We start from the raw sequence: 20000 nt of genomic DNA, 5'->3' as shown, positions 1-20000 counted from the left end.
ATTATTATTATTATTCCTTATTTTCTTATTATTGTTACATTATTATTATTATATTATTATTATTATTATTATTATTATTATTATTCAGAAGATGAACCCTATTCATATGGAAAAAGCCCACAGGAGCCATTGACATGAAATTTACGCATCTAAAAATAAAAAAAATATAGTGTTCATTTGAAAGAAATAACAGCAGGCAATAAGTCAATTATCAAAAAGGAAAAAATAAATTAACACATTGAATAAATAATATATAAATATGTAAATAAACTATAAAAAATGAATAAAGAAACACAGAGAATGTCTTTAGGGTAGTTAAGTCTTGCATCTTCAATTGACCTTCTGAGGCTCCATTGGCAATGAATCCTGCAGGAAAAATATCAACTTCACGTAAGAATGTCATTAGTAAATGAATTCTTTATGTTAAATCATTCAGTCCTCACTCCTTGGCTTTCAACCAAACTCATGGGAAATAAAAAGCAGATTTTTTTAAATAAATGAAAGCAGCAGAAAAGCAGATAATATATCCTGCTCGATTCGGAGTCACCTGCTGATAGTCCCTTTTTTTTTATCAGCTAAGATCAACCACGACGAATTCGCTTATCCGAATCTTCCTTCTCTCTTCTTTCTTCGTTTCTATTTCCATCTCATGTTGAGACTCTTGAGAGAAAATGGTGCGCAATTCGAGCCACAAAACGTTCAAGCGGAAATGCAATGCATTACCACCCCAAACCAATTCTCGTTGTGTTGTAATGATTTACTTATACATTTATCTATATATATTTATCACGATTTTTAATCTATTTCTTTTATTCGTCTCCCTGAGGATGTTGTGCAATTGGAAGTTCAAAAGTCCCAGCGAAGATGCAATGCATTTATCAATTCGTTTTTTTTATTTTTTTCATTTTAATAAGTGAGATCTTTCTGTATTCCTCTAGACATTCTCTTACTTCCAAATGAGCGCTATATTCTTTGGAAGCTTGAATTTCAAGTCAAAGGCCCCTGCCGGCTTGTTTCATATGAATAGGGTTCGTCATCTGAATATAATAATAATAATAATAATAATAATAATAATAATAATAATAATAATAATAATAATAATATAGGAAAAGTAAATCCAGAATAATATGTCTGATCTGTTATTTTAAAATACAAAGAGAAAGCTTTCGAAGATCTGCACGGTCCTCCTTGTCCATTTTATTTTATTAACTCATGTGATTATGAGGTTTCTTTGAATAATAATAATAATAATAATAATAATAATAATAATAATAATAATAATAATAATAAGTAGAAACAAGCCCACACTTATGTAATTGCACTGATATTTATGAACAAAACTGTACATAAAGCTACCTGTACAGTTTTATCTTTAAATATATGTACAGTTACATAGCTGTGGATGTGTTTCGCATTTTATGACTCGTGCTACTATGAGTATATAATAATAATAATAATAATAATAATAATAATAATAATAATAATAATAGATCAGAAAACCAGGAAACATATGACAATACACAAAGCACTACACCAAGAGCAAATACGGACAGACTATACATAACACGAAAGGAAGGAGGGAGAGGACAACTAAGTATAGAGGACTGCGTCAACATCGAGAACAGAGCACTGGGGCAATATCTGAAAACCCAGTGAAGACGAGTGGCTAAAGAGTGCATGGAAGAAGGACTAATAAAAGAAGACGAAGACCCCAGAAAAAATATACAAAGAGACAGGAGAAATGACAAACAGGACAGAGGAACTGGCAACAACAAACCAAATGCACGGACAATACATGAGACAGACTAAAGAACTAGCCAGCGATGACACATGGCAATGGCTACAGAGGGGAGAGCTAAAGAAGGAAACTGAAGGAATGATAACAGCGTCACAGATCAGGACCCTAAGAACCAGATATGTTCAAAGAACGATAGACGGAAATAACATCTCTCCATATGCAGGAAGTGCAATATGAAAAATGAAACCATAAACCACATAACAAGCGAATGCCCGGCACTTGCACAGAACCAGTAAAAAAAGAGGCATGATTCAGTGGCAAAATCCCTCCACTGGAGCCTGTGCAAGAAACATCAGCTACCTTGCAGTAAGTAATAAGTGGGGTACGAAGCACCAACCTTGAGAGGGAGCTGATAGCAAAAACGATCAAGCCAAAAGAATCCTTCTGGGGACTATGGTACAAGAACAGAATTAGAGGTTGATACGTGCAAAATGACCAGACGTGACGTTGATTGACAAAGTCAAGTAAGAAAGTATCACTCATTGGATGTCGCAATACCATAAGACACCAGAGTTGAAAGAGAAAGAGAGGGGAAAAAATGGATAAGTATCAAGATCTGAAAATAGAAATTAAGAAGGATATGGATAGTATCAAGATCTGAAAATGGAAATAAGAAGGATTTGGATATGCCAGTGGAAATTGTACCCATAATCATAGGAGCACTAGGCCCCCACGATCCCCCAAGATCCCTGGAAAGAAATCTAGAAAAACTAGAGGCTGAAGTAGCTCCAGGACTCATGCAGAAGAGTGTGATCCTAGAAACGGCGCACATAGTAAGAAAAGTGATGGGACTCCTAAGGAGGCAGGATGCAACTCCCGGAACCCCACACTGTGAATACCACCCAGTCGAATTGGAGGACTGTGATAGAGCAAAAAAAAAGAAAAAAAGAAAAAAAAATTAGAATAATAATAATACGGCGCACATAGTAAAAAAAAAGTGATGGACTCCTAAGGAGGCAGGATGCAACCCGAAACCCCACACTATAAACATCACCCAGTCGAACTTCAAGACTGTGATTGACCAAAAAAAAAAAAAAAAAAAAAAAAAAAAAAAAAAAATCATTCATTATCAACTAAGATTAGCCACGACGATCCGGGCTTATTTAATCCAATCGTTCTTTTTTACGGTTTCCTTTCCTATATTCTTTCCTTTCCTTGTTGGGAAACCTTGACCCTGGAGTGACTCCAAAAATGCGTATCTTCGATTCGACGCACCTTCGTTAATCCTCGATTCCGATTCGGTAAGCATTTTTCTTTCAATTGAAACGATGATATTTATTTATTCATCTATTTATGTATTTATTTCTTGCATCGAGTTGTCATCAGGAAGGATTATATTATTGCTGTAAACACGTTGTGTCAGAGAGAGAGAAGAGAGAGAGAGAGAGAAGGCGAGAGAGAGAAAGAGAAAGAGAGAGGAGAGAAAGAAAAGGAAGACGCTCAACGTAATATAGCCGAAAAACCAACCCAAAATATTTTTCCACACTATGCACCTCCTCCCTTCCTCGAGCATTCTCGCACGCTCTTATTTGTTGCGCGTGCGCAAGCGCTTGCATGAGGAAAGAGGGGCGGGGGTTGGGGGCGGGGCGGGGGGGTAAGGAAATTAAAGTATATTTTTTCTGTTTTCATATTTATTTCTTTATTATTATATTACAAAATTTTTATATATATAGGATATATATATATATATTATATTATATATATATATATACTATTATATATACATATAGTATATATATATATATATATATAATACAATATATTAATATATATATATAATATATATTATATATATATTATATATATATATATACTATATATATATACATATGAGTATATTATATATTTAATATTTATATATATAATATATTATAATTTTATTATAATATATAATATATATTATATATATGTAATATAATAATATATATATATATATATATTTATATCATATTCAACAAGCCTATACCACAAATGGCTAACCGTTTACGGAGGACTGGTAATATAAAACGGAAAATGAAAAAAAAAAATTCGCTGAAACCGAATAAATAAAACTCTCCAATGTGACGTAAAGCCCCCTTGGCCGCCCCCCTCCCCCTCGAGCCCTTAATCCACCATACCTGGTCTCTACCTCCCCTACCCATCTTCGTCTCCCTCTCCCCTTTATTTCTGCCTCTATCTCTCCTCCTTCCCCCAACAAATGGAAGACCTGTAGGCGTGTATTTGCGTGAATGTGTTTGTGCGTGTGTGAATGCTGCTGCGTGTACGTACATCGTAGCGGAGGAGGGCAGCAGCAGCAGCTAAACCCTGTTGCAGCGGCGGCAACCGAATGCCATTCCCACATCCCCGTCGGGTCGGTCGGATGAGAGAGTGAGAGAGTGCCTATACTACTGCTTGGATCGCCAGCCAGCCCAGCTCTCTCTCTCTCTCTCCCGGCTCGGCGCGCGCCCTTGCTTATAGCTGCTGCTGGTGCTGGTGCTGGAGCGAGCGAGCAAGCGAGCTAGCGAGCCGCCCGCCAACAGCCAGCCACTCTCTCTCAGCCGGGCTGCCAGCAGCCTGCCCACCGCCACTAGCCACTAGCCAGCCAGTCATAGTGTCAGTCGGTCCCGAGCGGAGGTGAAGGTGGGATATACGAACCGCTGCTCGAGGGATCAATGTGACGTGTATAGCCCAGCCACCCATTTCGCCATGGCTTTTCGATCGGCCGCCACCAGACGATGCGACGACGTCTACTAGGACGTGCCACGACGATGGCTGCGCCGCGCCCGTGAGAGAGCGCCCTCAGCGCGAGTCCTGTGTTGTTGCCCTTTTTTTTTTCCATTAAAGACGTGCTGTGCTGTGTTGTGGCTGGTTTTTTGGTCGTTTCGTTCGGAAGCCGCGTTTCTGAATATGAATACTTCGCGTTTACGTATTGCAACAGCAGCACGATTCCAGTGTGCAATGGGCGTCGTGTGAGACCTAGCGGTGGTGCTGCTGCCGCCCACCCCACGCCCTTTCTGTATCTGTTATCTATATCTCTTATCGTTTTTTAAGGGGGGAGGGGTTACTGTGTCGTTGGTGGTGAACCGAGAGTTTTTTGAGAGTTCCAAATCCGAATTTTGGATTCTTGTTTTTTTGTGCTTTTGTTGGAATTCCGCGACTACGACTCGGGGGGCGGTGAGCCCCGTTTTTATGTTGTGCTTGCAAGAACGCATAAAGCACATACACACAGAGACGACGATACCTACTCTGCCTACCTCTTCCTCCTGCCGCTGCTCCTCTACTCTGCTTGCCCACAAGTAAGTCAAGTAGAACAGGTTTCCAATCTCTTCTTTAGTCACGAGTCGTTGACTCCTAATCATCCCCCTGGTCTTGGATTAGATGTTAATCAGTCGGGTCGAATCTACTTGCATTCAACAAGTGTTTAGGGAACTGGGTATACATACGCAAACACTGTTCGCGAATGAAATGATTTATACCCATTCAGCAAGTACTAAATAAGGTTCAATCTGTTCCATTCATTGACCCCAACATCGCTGGATCTTATTCTGTAATATTAACGGTTTTATTCACCCTTTTGGTATACTTGGAGTGACAATATGAGATTTCTTACATTAATCTATTTATCAACCAAAGGACCATGTCTGCAAATGAAAATTAAATGCCAATTACTACTTAATGATGCAGTTATTTTTTATAAGCCAGTTGGGAGGAATGGGAATTGCTTTTCCCGTCCTTTGAAGAATCCTACAGATTATTCGTCAGTATTGAAGAACGCTAACGAAAACGAGAGTAAATAAAAACTAGTCATACAATAATAATAGTAAATAAGAACTAGCCACACAATAATAATAATAATGATAATAATAAAATTTGCATACCCTGATAACAGAGCACTCGAGTAAACCATCTGCTTAGTATATATCACTCGGATGAGTAGTTTGCTTAGCAGGATCCTCGTGAGGTAATCTACTGCAAAGATGACACTCGACTAAGCAGTTTAGGAATAATAAACACTGCTAAACACTCATTTCATCATCAAATTCACGATATTGATCTTGTCAGCAGAGTAACACTTCGCCCGGAGATATATTGACATTATCCGGAGCCAGCAAAGCAAAAATGTTTACATAAATAACAATTCCTTCAGCTGCAGTATTTAGCGTGATAATAGTCGGCTATAGCAATGGTGTATATTCTGCTAAAACATTATTCTATCAACTCGCGTCTGGTTGCTGATTATTGCCGACTAATTTGCATAAAAGTGCGACTGAAAAGAGAAAGAAGAAAAATGACAAGCACCTATAAATACTTCATTTTCATAAAGGGTCTCATGTTAATGTGTTGACATTTCAAACTCATGCTGGCTCATTAATCATTTTTACAGCATTTGCTTGGAGTAAGGCACAATCGTAAATCTTTTTTTGTTTTTAATCTTTTGCTTGCAGCCGCTCGCATACGTTTATGGTACTGTGGATTTACAGCTGTTATTATTATTATTATTATTATTATTATTATTATTATTATTATTATTATTATTATTATTATTATTATTAAATAAAAATACTGCACGCTGTCAGCCTGTGAGTTATCGTTCCATGATGTTCCCACGAAAATATTGACAAATATGACATTTCATCTGAATATGACATTTCATCTGAAACATTTCATCTTGGAAAATCATTTTCATACCAATTGCACAAGTTGCATATCTCAGCACGCATAAACGTATGTAAACATACACAAACATGCATGCGCATTATTCTGTCCCAATACAAAACATTCACCAATCATTAGCACCTAAGTATCGAGCCAACCTGCATTGTCACCACGAGACAGCTGTTGCAGATCAAAGGGGACGCGTGCAACTTGAATCAAAGGACTACTGGCAGGAAAAAAAAAATTCTAATTGCCATATCGTCAAAAACATATATCATTGCTCTTTGATGTTTGTTAATTTTGTGCTTAATTTTATAAGTCCTTTTTTTATCATTTGTTTTTAAGCAGCGGAGAATTCAATTGTCAATCAAGCTCCTGTTTATTTTTGTTATCGTTGTTATATACCAAACCTTTTTTTTTAGAGAATTTACAGCACACATGTCTATGTATTTTAACCACGTTTATTTCTCTGTTGCCAATATATTCCCGCCGCCAACGCAGCCCATTATTATAACCAGGATCATTCAAAGAGCTTCAAAGGAATAACTAGATATTTTTCAGTGGCATCTACAGCATCAGAGAGTAAAAACAAAAATAAATCACATCAAATAAGAGAGACCGAAACATTCGACGATGTTTTCGCAAAACTTGGAGTACAATGACCGAATGCTTTTCGTCAATGAGGCCAATAGTCGTAGCCCCAGAAGTTATCGTCATCATCATCATCGTCGTCGTCGGAATGGCAGTGATTCTTTCAGCGGGAGTGAATGAATCGATAAATAATTGAACGTGGATGAATGAATGGACATCACGGAATTCACGCTCAAGGCCGCACCATGGAATTTGATACTTCTCTGGGCGACGCTGACGGGACGTGGAATATAAAGCACGGTTGATGTTCCTGGATAATATACATATATATATATATAAATATATATATATATATATATATATATATATTTTCACTATATATATATATATATATATATATATATATATATATATATATATATATATATATATAGTGAAAATAAATCAATGTTAGAAAACATGACTGGAATTCCTGGATAAATGTAAATATGTAGACTTACGTAAAAAAAACTGGAAGAAAATAAATATGTCAAGCACGGTCGCGGTTCAATATAAATATATAGATTTACGTAAAAACCCGAAAGAAAATTAACACCTAAACACGGTCTTGGTTCAATGTAAATACCTACATAGATTTACGTAAATCAGGTCAATGAAAATGCATAGATTTACGTTAAAAACCTGAAAGAAAATGATTACGTAAACGCGATCTCAGGTCAATGTAAATACATAGATGTACGTAATAAGTAAACGCGATTAAGTTCGGCTAAGACATCACCCGCGCCCCCTCCCTCTCTCCAGCGCGCAAAACGTAAACAATCGGCCCGTGGGCCGCGAGACCTCTCTCTCTTACCTACCATCAGGGTCTGCGGGAGAGACTCTCTCGGGCTCAGATCGCGGACCGTTCCCGCAGGAGGAGGACTGTCGAGGAGCGCAAAGTCCCTTAAGGGCGACCGCGATATGGAAAAAGGTATCGGAGAGGCTCAACGGGGAAACACCATGGGCAGGAGCGTCGCGCCCCTGAAAGCCTTCAACAGGTAGTCAACAGGTAGAGGAACCCTCTCCATGCCAAGAAGAGGAGGAATCTCGAGAGTTCAAGTTAAATGGGACACACTAGGTCTTCCTCCTCCTCCTATCCCTCCTCCTCCTCCTCCTCTTGAATGGACGATGAGGGTCACTCTTAACTCATCTCGCTCATCTCCTCCAGATGAACACTCACTCAAGAAGGCTCTCGCTGACTCTTCTCCCACAACCAACCCCCCCCCCCTCCCAAAACGCCCCGGTCGATAGGACGTCTCTCTCTCTCTCTCTCTCTCTCTCTCTCTCATCTTACTTGCATGATTAACAAAATAAAGGAAACGCTGAAATACTATGATTACGAGAACACAGGTCATTCAAACTGATCTGTTGACAAACGCCATCTACGTCTCTCTCTCTCTCTCTCTCTCTCTCTCTCTCTCTCTCTCTCTCTATATATATATATATATATATATATATATATTATATATATATATATATATATATATATACAGGGTGTCCATAAAAAAGTCCCAGTACCGTAACAAGTATTTATTGCTCAGAATGGTACTGGGACTTTATGGACACCATATATATGTATATATATATATATATCTATATATATATATATATATATATATATATATATATATAATATATATATAGTATATATATATATATATATATATATATATATATATATATATATATATATATATATATATATTATATATATATAAGAAATATAATTTGTTTATTGAAGGATCTGTCACGTTTTATGTTTTAGAAATTAAAAGAAAACGCTAAATATTATGATAATACTTTCTTTTACAGAAAAGACCTCTCACGATCTACATTCAAAGAAAAAAAAAGTTAAGCGCCTTCATTCACTAGACCGTGCTTCTAAGCATTTCATTAAACGAAAGACCGTTTCGCTATTCTTCCAAGTCATTCCGTCAGTCTTACATTAAAAAAAAAAAGTTACCATCTAAATATGATGACATTATTTCATTCACTCTGAATCACTTACAATAGTCATGCGCGCTTCTAAGCTCTTCATTTGATGAAAGAATTCTGATGTCTTACATTTTAAAAATTAAAGGAAGACTTGTTAATGTTATGTCATCAATACTTAATTTGATCAAAATAAGTTACAACCTTCATCCCCGCGTCTAAACATTTCATTTAAAGAAAGATCTCTTGCATTTTGCGTTCTAAAAATCAAAGTGAAATCACCCAAATGTTATGGCAATACTTCGTTTTTAAAGAATTATTGAGTTCAGAACTCCTTCATGCACTCTGAATAATTTACAATCTTCATCGGCGCTTTCTAAACACAGTTTAACAAAAGACCATTCCGCTAATCTTTCAAGTCAACTGTCACTCCTACATCGTAAAAGCAATAAAATATTAACACCGAATTATCGAGTTCAGAAGCACTTCATTTACTCAAGAATAATTTACAACCTTCATCATCGGCGCTTTTAAACACAGTTTAACGGAAGACCATTCCACCAATCTTTCAAGTCATTCTGTCAGTCTTACAAAAGCAATACAAAGCTAAAACCGAATTATCGAGTTCAGAAGCACTTCATTCACTCAAGAATAATTTTCAACCTTCATCATCAGCGCTTTCTAAACACAGTTTAACAAAAGACTATTCCGCTAATCTTTCAAGTCATTCTGTCAGTCCTACATCGTAAAAGCATTAAAAAATTAACACCGAATTATCGAGTTCAGAAGCACTTCATGTACTCAAGAATAATTTACAACCTTCATCATCAGCGCTTTTAAACACAGTTTAACGGAAGACCATTCCGCTAATCTTTCAAGTCATCTGTCAGTCCTACATCGTTGAAGCAATAAAAAATTAACACCTAATTATCGAGTTCAGAAGCACTTCATTCACTCAAGAATAATATACAACCTTCATCATCCGCGCTTTAACGACAGACCCTCCCGCTAATCTTACCGAGTCATTCTTGTCACTTCTTTCGTATATCAAAATGCCGTCAGTGAATAAATGCTCCCGCTCTTTCTCCCTCCTGCCAAAGCGGCAACGACGACTACGACGTCAACAATGGCAATGACAACGACTGCGAACAGCACCAGCAGAAGAGGCCAGCCAGACTCGTCGAGTCGAGAGACGGCTCCCATTGTGCTTCCAAAGTCTTGAATATTTATGACCTTTATCCTTCCGTTACAATAAGGCCGTAATGAAAGGATTACTGGGATTATAATCGTTTCCCGCGAAAATAAACATTTCAAACGCTCAGAGAGAGAGAGAGAGAGAGAGAGAGAGAGAGAGAGAGAGAGAGTTGTCGCAAACGAGCCGTGCTGGTTAAAACCGAAAGTGAGCAAAGCCGCCAATTCTGAAATGGCATTTAATCTCTTTTTTTTTTTTTTTTTTTTTTTTTTTTTTTTTTTTTTTTTTGTTTGTTGTGGCCGACATTACGTTTTACATTATCTATTTATATATTCATTCATTTATTTAACGCTTTTTTTTTTCGCCGACTTATGCATTCTCGCTGCGTGTTGTCACCGCCTGCGTATAATAATATATATAATCCGCGGACGGACTAAGCACCGCGGGGGGTATGGGGCGTTCTAATTCCCTTTGTTCGGGCGCCCTTCATTAAGCGATTCGCGGAGGGGGGCAGGGGGAGAAGTTGGTTGCTTCGTGTCAGGGGCTTTATTTTTGGGGGGAACGTTCGTTTCGACGTTTGTCGGAAGTTCGCAGTGGGTGAAGGTAAAAGAAATTAACACACAAACACAATATATATATATATATATATATATATATATATATATATATATATATATATATATATAACTTAATGGTTAACAAACTACAGTTCTAATAATATTTTTCAAATGATGAAAAGCTTAACATTACAATTTCTGAGATACAAAAAGCGATTATATTTTAAAAACATCAAATCGTCGTCAATTACAAACTCCGCTGAATTCCGTATTTAAACAAACAATAAGAAATTTTATTACTTGCTTAAACACGAAATATTTCGAAAAGTCCGTAAAAGAAGGTAGGTCTATATTCCATACATTTTCCTTTAAATTTAATTTCCTCTGCATTCGCCTCAAAATTAGCGAATTATCTTCACAAATTAATATAATTCAAAAGCTCATTAACACACAAACAGCGGAAATTCTACATTCATTTTAAAAGTCGTTAGTAAGCAATAGCGATTACGTCCATGTATAAAAATATATAAATCACCAAACAAAATGTTTACTTTATTTACCGTTAAATTAATGGTATATTTTGTTTAAAGTCTTCATTTTTTGGGAAGATAAGGAAATACGTAACAGTGGGAATAAACACGAATAGAAGTTTTTTTTTTTTTAACTAAATCATTCTACCAAGGCCATCAATGCATCTTCTGGTATACAGTTGATAATATGAAAATGTCGCGTCATTCTTGGTTAAGTAAATATAAAACTTCCGCAATCATAAATTTATCTTTCTAAAAGTTATGAGGCCTCAAGTAATAATCCACCCTATAGGAGGGTAATGCCGCCAGTGGGCCTCCACACGGCGCACTGTAGGCATTACTTTCACGATACCTCCGGTCATATTCTCTTTCTTCCATCTTATTTTCCACCCTCGGCTAACAATTGTTTCAACATTATTTCTATCGATGAATGACCTCACAGATTCCAGTGCTTGTCCTTTGGTATAAATTTTATCATTTCGATCCGATAATTCACTTATAAATACTAACACCTTTGGAGACTTATGTCATTTCCATGCAATTATTTGAAATGTATGAATTAGATTTATTTGAGTTACAGATTTATTCGGATTATCCTCAGAATGGGGAGTTAACAATTATGTGTCATCAGAGATATTAAATAAATACATACATATATATATATATAATATATATATATATATATATATATATATATATATCTATATATATATATATATATATATATATATATATATATATATATATATATATATATAGTATATACATTACATATATATGTGTGTGTGTATATATACATTACATATATATGTGTATGTAGAAAGGTCGGCGAAAAGCTGGGGACTTGGAACAAGTACTTTCGTAGTATTTATATTCCACATTTTCAAGTGCACATTGCATATAATAGAAGTTGACGGACATTTATATACAAAAATAGAAAGGGGGGGGGAGGTGTTACAGTGTTAATCTGCTCTTAAATACCTTCCTACAGTTGTCACCAAGACTTTTCAAAAGATGGAAAAAGGCAAATCTTTAACGTTCCGTGAAATCAACAGCCGGCAAGTCGATTACTTATCTGCAGCAATGTTGCATAATTTTCAATTGCATCTACAAGGTTAATTATCTTTCCAATTCTCCAATAGCTGATTACAATTCTATTCCTTAATTAAACCTAAGCCGGGAATCAGACACTGTTGTTTAAGCTGGGTTATTATTACACCGAAGCCATGACTACGAAATTATAAATATCCATGACACTGCATTTAGTCCGTGACACTATAATCTTTAAACAACTGTTCACTATTCTTCCGCGCCAAAAGGTTAGACATTAACTACCCACAAATACATCTGCGGATCGGGGTTGGAGATTGGATCTACAAGAAAAGAAATTGATAACCTGAGAAAAAAAAAGATATTAATGCTCACACGCCTTAACAGATATCCAGGAACAATAATAATGATAGATTTTATATTACGCACGCCGTCTTGTCAGCTACTCAGGAGGTGATTCGGTAATGCTGATTTCTGAAACGATAACTTGGTAAAAAGCATACAAAGTGAATACCCTATGTGAGGATACAAAATAAATACTCTATGGGAGGATACAAAATAAATACCTTTGTGAGGATACAAAATAAATACCCTATGGGGGGATAAAAAATAAATACCTTAATGAGGTTACTAAATACCCTATGGGAGCATACAAAATAAATACTCTATGAGAGGATACAAAATAAATACCTTACGTGAGTATACAAAATAAATGTGAGCATACAAAATAAATACGCTATGGGAGGATACAAAATAAATACCCTTTAGGAGCATGCCAAATAAATACTCTATGTGAGGATACAAAATAAATACCCTATAGTAGGATACAAAATAAATACTCTGTGTGAGGATACAAAATAAATACCCTATATTAGGATACAAAATAAATACCCTATAAGAGGATACCAAATAAATACCCTATGGGAGCATGCAAAATAAATACCCTAAGGGAGGATACAAAATAAATAATATTATTTATTTTGGTATGCTATAAGATGATACCAAATACATACCCTATGGGAGGATACAAAATAAATATCCTATGGGAGGATACAAAATAAATACCTTATGGGAGGATACAAAATAAATACCTTATGGGAGGATACAATATAAATACCCCATGTGAGGATACAAAATAAATACTCTATGAGAGTATACAAAATAAATACCTTATGGGAGGATACAAAATAAAAATCCTATATGAGGATACAAAATATATACCCTCTGGGAGGACACAAAATAAATACCCTAGGGGAGGATACAAAATAAATACCCTATATGAGGACACAAAATAAATACTCTATGGGAGGACACAAAATAAACACCATCTGGGAGTAACGTGGAAAAAAATCATTATTAACAATATTATTGTGCTCAATGGGTGGGTAATTATTTAATAAATAATATTATCAACATAATCATAACATTGAATTTCCTAAATTTGCGAGTAACTGACTGTATAAAAATATCATGGACGAAGTAATTCCCAGGAATATTGTCAAATACTTTGATTGACAAAACAACAATAAATTAGTATTTCATTTTACTAGTTAATTTTATCTTCCATTTACGCGTTGCAAATATTTTGCATTCGCTATAATATAAAATTATAGAATGACTGAATTCTTGTAAATTTCTTTAGAGTGCAAAATTGATCAACAATTCTCTTAGTTATATTTCACAGGTCGATATTTTTTTTTTATCTAAACTTAACTTGTATCACTAATGCAAAATCTAACCGCTTCTGACCCCTAGGGCCTAACCGCTAAAAGATTTCAGATCTGTTTAGAATCGGCTAAACTTTAACGACAATGAATATGTTAGCTAAATTCCATTAGTAATTTCTCATCGGCGGTTAGATGCATCTAAACTTACTTTACATAAATCACTAATAAGACATCTAACCGTTTCCGATCAGTAGTTGCTATCCGCTTATCGATCGCAGAACTGTTTACATTCGCTAACCACTGATCGTCAAGGAATGCATTGGGTAACAGAAGAATTCCAAAATTCGTTTCTTCTAAACGTAACTTATATCACTAATGAAATATCTGACTAAATATAAATATATATATATATATATATATATAATAATATATATATATATATATATATATATATATATATATATTTATATTATATGCTTATATGTCACTAAATAGCTCGTGACAGTGTATTTAGCCAAGGCCAAGGGAAAATTAAAAGGAGTACAAAGCGCTTTCGTGTTATTTCAATTTGTATGCAAATAACGCGAAAGCGCTTGTTACCTTCTTTTATCTTTCTTGTGGCCTTGGCTATATATATATACATATATATATATATATATATATATATATATAATATATATATAATATATATATATATATATATAATAATATATATCTACATTCACATAATCGTCGTAGATTTCCTCACCATTAAGGTGACTTACTAACTCATGAGGTATTATATGAAGGACCTCAAAATCTTATTCAGCAAAAGCTAACCTCGACGAACGATGAACACTTTGACTAACGCAGGAATTCCTCATCAACTGAACCGTATCAATTGCAGAGGACTTTGCCCTTCCGGATTTGCTCGAAGGACAGACCGAAAATCAAATCCTATCAGCGAGTTTGTCATCCGCTATCTTCCATTTCAAGCTTGTTGACAAATTGCCTTTCGTCGACGAGCCGACGTAACCGACCGCTGTTTCTCCCGTCGACGGAATCTAATTCAGGGACTTTCCGAGACTTGAGGAAAGGATAACAGTCACATCTGGTTGCAATTTTGCTTAAATATTCGTCAACTTCTTTGCGATCGACTGTGTTTTATATAGTTGGAAGGGAAAGTGAGGTTGGGCCCAAAAAATACCAATGGCTATAGCCTTGCTATTCGGACCAGTTTTGACTTGGATATTCGTCGACTTCTTTGCAACAGACTTTTATATAGTTCGAAGGGAAAGTAACTTTAGCCCCTAAAATTACCCATGACTATAGCATCGCTATTCGGACCATTTTTTTTTTTTTTTTTTTTTTTTTTTGACATTTTTTACTTGGATATTCGTCAACGTCTTTGCAACAGACTGTTTTACATAGTTCGAAGGGATAGTGAGGTTAGGCCCTAAAAATACCCATGGCTATAGCCTTGCTATTCGGAGAATTATTTGGACATTTTTTTACTTGGGTATTCGTCAACTGCTTTGCAAAAGACTTGTGTTTTATATAGTTCGAAGGGAAAGTGAGGTTGGGCCCGAATAATACCCATGGCTATAGACTTGCTATTCGGAGAATTTTGTGGACATTTTTGACTTGGACATTCGTCAACCGCTTTGCAATAGATTGTATTGAATATAGTTCGAAGGAAACGTGAGGTTGGCCCTCGGAAAACACCCATAGCTATAGCCTTGCTATTCGGACAATTATTTGGACATTTTTTACATGGGTATTCGTCAACTGCTTTGCAATAGACTATTTAATATAGTTCGAAAGGAAACTGATGTTGAGCCCGAATAATACCCATAGCTATAGACTTGCTATTCGGGCAATTTTGTGGACAATTTTGACTTGGATATGAAACAATTGTTAGGGGATGGTGAGTCACATGTAAGAGAGAGGAATATGAACGGATGTACAGTAACTCTTCTCTTACCAAAACCAAAGCAATAAAGTACCTTCCATTCTACTACCGTCATTCCAACGTCAGAGAAGCCTCTCTCCCATACGCGAATTCCCCAGAAATCCACGCCAGGAATGTACTACGGGAAAACGTCGCGTATATATATCCTCGTCCCCGCTCGGCGCGCCCTTTGACGCGTAAGTGAAGTCCTGCCGACATCTATTGACAGTAATCAATGAAACCGTTTTGACGGAAACTGCTGCGACGACTGACGGTCGCCGATGGCAAGACACAGCTTTCGGGCCAATCCTGTTAATGGGTGACACACACACACACACACACACACACAGTCTGATGATGGCTGTCGGCAGCTGCTATATACCGGTTTTGGAGGGACGGCAGAGAAGATAACCTGACCTCAGGTTAGGATTCCCTTGGCTGTGTTACGTAGTTCTCGTCTTCGTCGCTAGGTGGTGTTTACTTTTCTTTGTTTACGTATAGTTTATGGTTTCAGAAACTATTTCTTCTTCAGTGTCTAAGTATCTGGCAAAGTTCACGATAAAACAAATAAATACTTATATAAATACACTTCCCAGAAACGAGATTATTAGATAAATAACCTTTCCAGTTTTCCATAAGCGAAATCATTAAATAAATACTTTTTCCAGGAAGATAATGATTAGGAAAATATACTTTCCAGAAAGGATACATAACTAAATTTGTGCTATATTATATATATATATATATATATATATATATATATATATATATATATATATATATATATATATATATATTATATATGATATATATATTATATATATATATCATATCTCTATATTATATATATATATATATAGATATATAGAATATATATTCTATATATTATATATATATATATATTATATATATATATATATATATATATATGTTTAATATATATAATATATATATATATATATATATATATATATTATATATACTATATATATTATATTTATATAATATATAATAATAATATAATATATATCTATATATATATTATATAGATATATATATATATATATATATATAGTAGCATATATATATTTTATATGGAGATATATATCATATATATATAATATAGATATATATATATATAATTATTATATATATATATATATATAAATCTAATACACTATTTATTTCTCGCACGTTAAAATCAGTATCTCCAGTTCCTTACCGACCTAATGCGTTTCGTTTGTTCTTGTTTTTATATTTTATTTATTATTTTTTATTTTTATTTTTCGTGTACGTAGCCGTTCTTCTGAGCTTACACCGAGCGAACACACAAACAGCCAACTCCCCTTCAGTTTTAATTAAAACAAACGTTTCTCCTTTGCTGTGAGAATGATGAAAAATTCTGTCTCCATCCCTACCAGTGGCATTCCCCCCTCCCCCCCAATAAAAAAAAAACTAGTCCTTACCCCTCATTCCCCCACAGTGTTCGTGCGTATGTGTGCTTACCAGTGCCATCTTCCCCACCTCCCCCGAAGTGTTTGTGTATGTATGCCTACCAGTGCACTTTCCCCCAGTGTTTGTGCGTTTGTGTGTGTGTATGTGTGTGATTACCAATGCCACTACCCGACACCTCATCCTAGCGCATACCCCAAATGTTTGTGCGTGTGTGTGTGTGTATGTTTGTGATTACCAACGCCACTTCTCACCACTCCTTATCCTAGCGCATACCCCAAATGTTTGTTTGTGTGTGTGTGTGTGTGTGTGTATGTTTGTGATTACCAACGCCATTTCTCCCCTTTCTCATCCTTCCCCCGCACCTAGTGTTTGTGTTTGTGTGTATATGTGTGACTACCTGTGTCATCTTTCCCCCATCCTCATCCTACCTCTAAAACAGTGTTTGTGTGTGTATGTGTGACTCTCAGTATACACCTCTTCCCCAGTCTTTGTGTGTGCATGTATGTTTGATTCCAGTGCCATCTTCCCCTAGTGTTTGTGGGATTCCAGTGCCATCTTCCCCCAGTGTTTTTGTGTGTTTGTGTATGTGAGTCTACCAGTACACTTTTCCCCCAGTGATTGTGTGTGTGTGTGTGACTCACAGTACACTTCTTCCCCCAATGTTTGTGTGTGTATGTGCGACTGCCAGTACACCTCTTCCCCAGTGTTTGTGTGTGTGTATGTGTGATTCCCAGTACACTTCTTCCCCCAGTGTTTGTGTGTGTGTATGTGTAATTCCCAGTGTGCCACCTTCCCTTCCACCTCCCCACCCTACAGTGTTTGCACGCACGTATGTATGTATATGTAAGTGTGACTATAAGAGAGAGAAAGAGAGGAGAGAGAGAGAGAGAGAGAGAGAGAGAGAGAGAGAGAGAGAAGGAGAGAACGATCGGCTTTTTTTCCATCGCCAGGTTTTTTATTTTTTCATTTACCTGATGCTTCGTAGTGCCACAGTGCCACAGTGGTAGTGGTGGTGGTGGTGGGTGCCGTTGCCGCATTGTATTACCCGAGAGCTGTAATAGTCCTTTACCTTTAGTGCAGAGCGTCCCGGATATACGTTGCATCTGCACGATTCCCCCTTACCCCCCCCCCCACAAACCCCCCTCTTTTCTCCCCCATTCCCCTATCTCCTCCTCCTCCTCCTCCTCCACCACCACTCTCTCCTCTCTAACTCTTTCTCACTCGCAATTGCAAACCTCCTGACTTTTATGACCAAGTCCTCAGGTATGGGGGTAGGTAGGGGGAGGGGGTAGGGTAGGGGAAGGACGGAGGGAGAGGGAGGGGGTAACCCCGCGGACGATGATCGCGAAGTTGCGTCATGGACTTAAATACATTTTCAGGACATCTGCGAATGGTCGGTTGGAAAGCTCTCTCTCTCTCTCTCTCTCTCTCTCTCTCTCTCTCTCTCTCTCTCTCTCTCTCTCAGGGTGCCGAGTGGCATCACTTCAGGTAATTGACCTTCTTGTCCAAGAACCACCCCTCGACAGATAGCGTCTCCCGATCTTTACCCAGACGCCCCACCAAGAAGTAGGAAGGATATCTCGGGTTGACTTGAGGAAATGATTGCGTTATTTTTCTCACTGTCCCTAGAACGTAACTCGGGTCTAAAACACCTTTTTTTTTCGCTTCACTATACAATACAGTGACGCACTACGTTACTGCAGAATTTTAGACGTCAATGTAGTATTCATTATGATTAGCAGGCAAAGTAACACCATAAATTTGTTATTTTTTCACTGTCCCTAAAATGTATTTCCGCTATTTAACACCCTTTTCGCTTCACTATACAATACAGAGACGTACCCCGTCACTGTAGAATTTAAAACGTGAATGTGGTGATTGATTATAATTAGTAGGCACAGTTACACCATAAATTTATTTTTGCACTGTCACTAAATCGTATTTCCAGTCTATAACACCTTTTTCCCTTCACTATAGAATACAGTGACGCACCACGTCACTGTACAGTTTAAAATGTGACATAGGCAAATGAACACCATATTCTTTGGAAGCCTGAATTTCGAGTCAATGACCCCTGTGGACTTGTTCCATATGAATAGAGTTAGTCTTCGCTTCACTATAGAATATAGTGACGCACCACGTCACTGTAAAATTTAAAATGTAAATGTGAAGTCACTGGTTATTATTAACAGTGTCAAATGAGCACCATAATATTCTTTGGAAGCCTGAATTTCGAGTCAATAGCCCTTGTGGGTTTGTTCCATATGAATATGGTTTATAATAATAAACCATATTCATAATAAACCATATGAATATGGTTTATTATTATAATAATAATAATAATAATAATAATAATAATAATAATAATAATAATAATAATAATAATAATAATAATAATAATAAAGTAATTAAATTGATCTGATATTTGGACATAGCGATTTCAGCGTATAACCCAAAACAAATATTAAAATCCCGTGATATACAAAAAATAAGAAATTATTTAAATAAAAAAAAGAATGAAGGTGGTAAAAAGAACGAGTAGTAAAGAGAATAAAAGTAAATAAAAAATAAAAGGGGAAAGTAATGAATAAAATAAAAATAAATAAAAAGACAAAAAGACGAAA

General features: G+C 36.1%; 1 protein-coding gene across 1 annotated transcript in view; it reads left to right on the top strand.

Annotated features, from left to right (window-relative positions):
- Positions 1-4180: 4180 nt before the first annotated feature.
- LOC135216661 (pneumococcal serine-rich repeat protein-like) overlaps positions 4181-20000 on the top strand; it is a 670367-nt gene continuing 654547 nt past the window's right edge. Inside the window, exon 1 of the mRNA XM_064252048.1 lies at positions 4181-5073. The gene's annotated coding sequence lies outside the window, so the exon portion shown is untranslated. The remainder of the gene's footprint in view (positions 5074-20000) is intronic.

Source organism: Macrobrachium nipponense, chromosome 6 (assembly GCF_015104395.2).
Source record: "Macrobrachium nipponense isolate FS-2020 chromosome 6, ASM1510439v2, whole genome shotgun sequence".
Classification (NCBI taxonomy): Eukaryota; Metazoa; Arthropoda; class Malacostraca; order Decapoda; family Palaemonidae; genus Macrobrachium; species Macrobrachium nipponense.
Note: the sequence above shows the minus strand (reverse complement) of the source record. Positions and strands in the feature narration are given on the sequence as shown.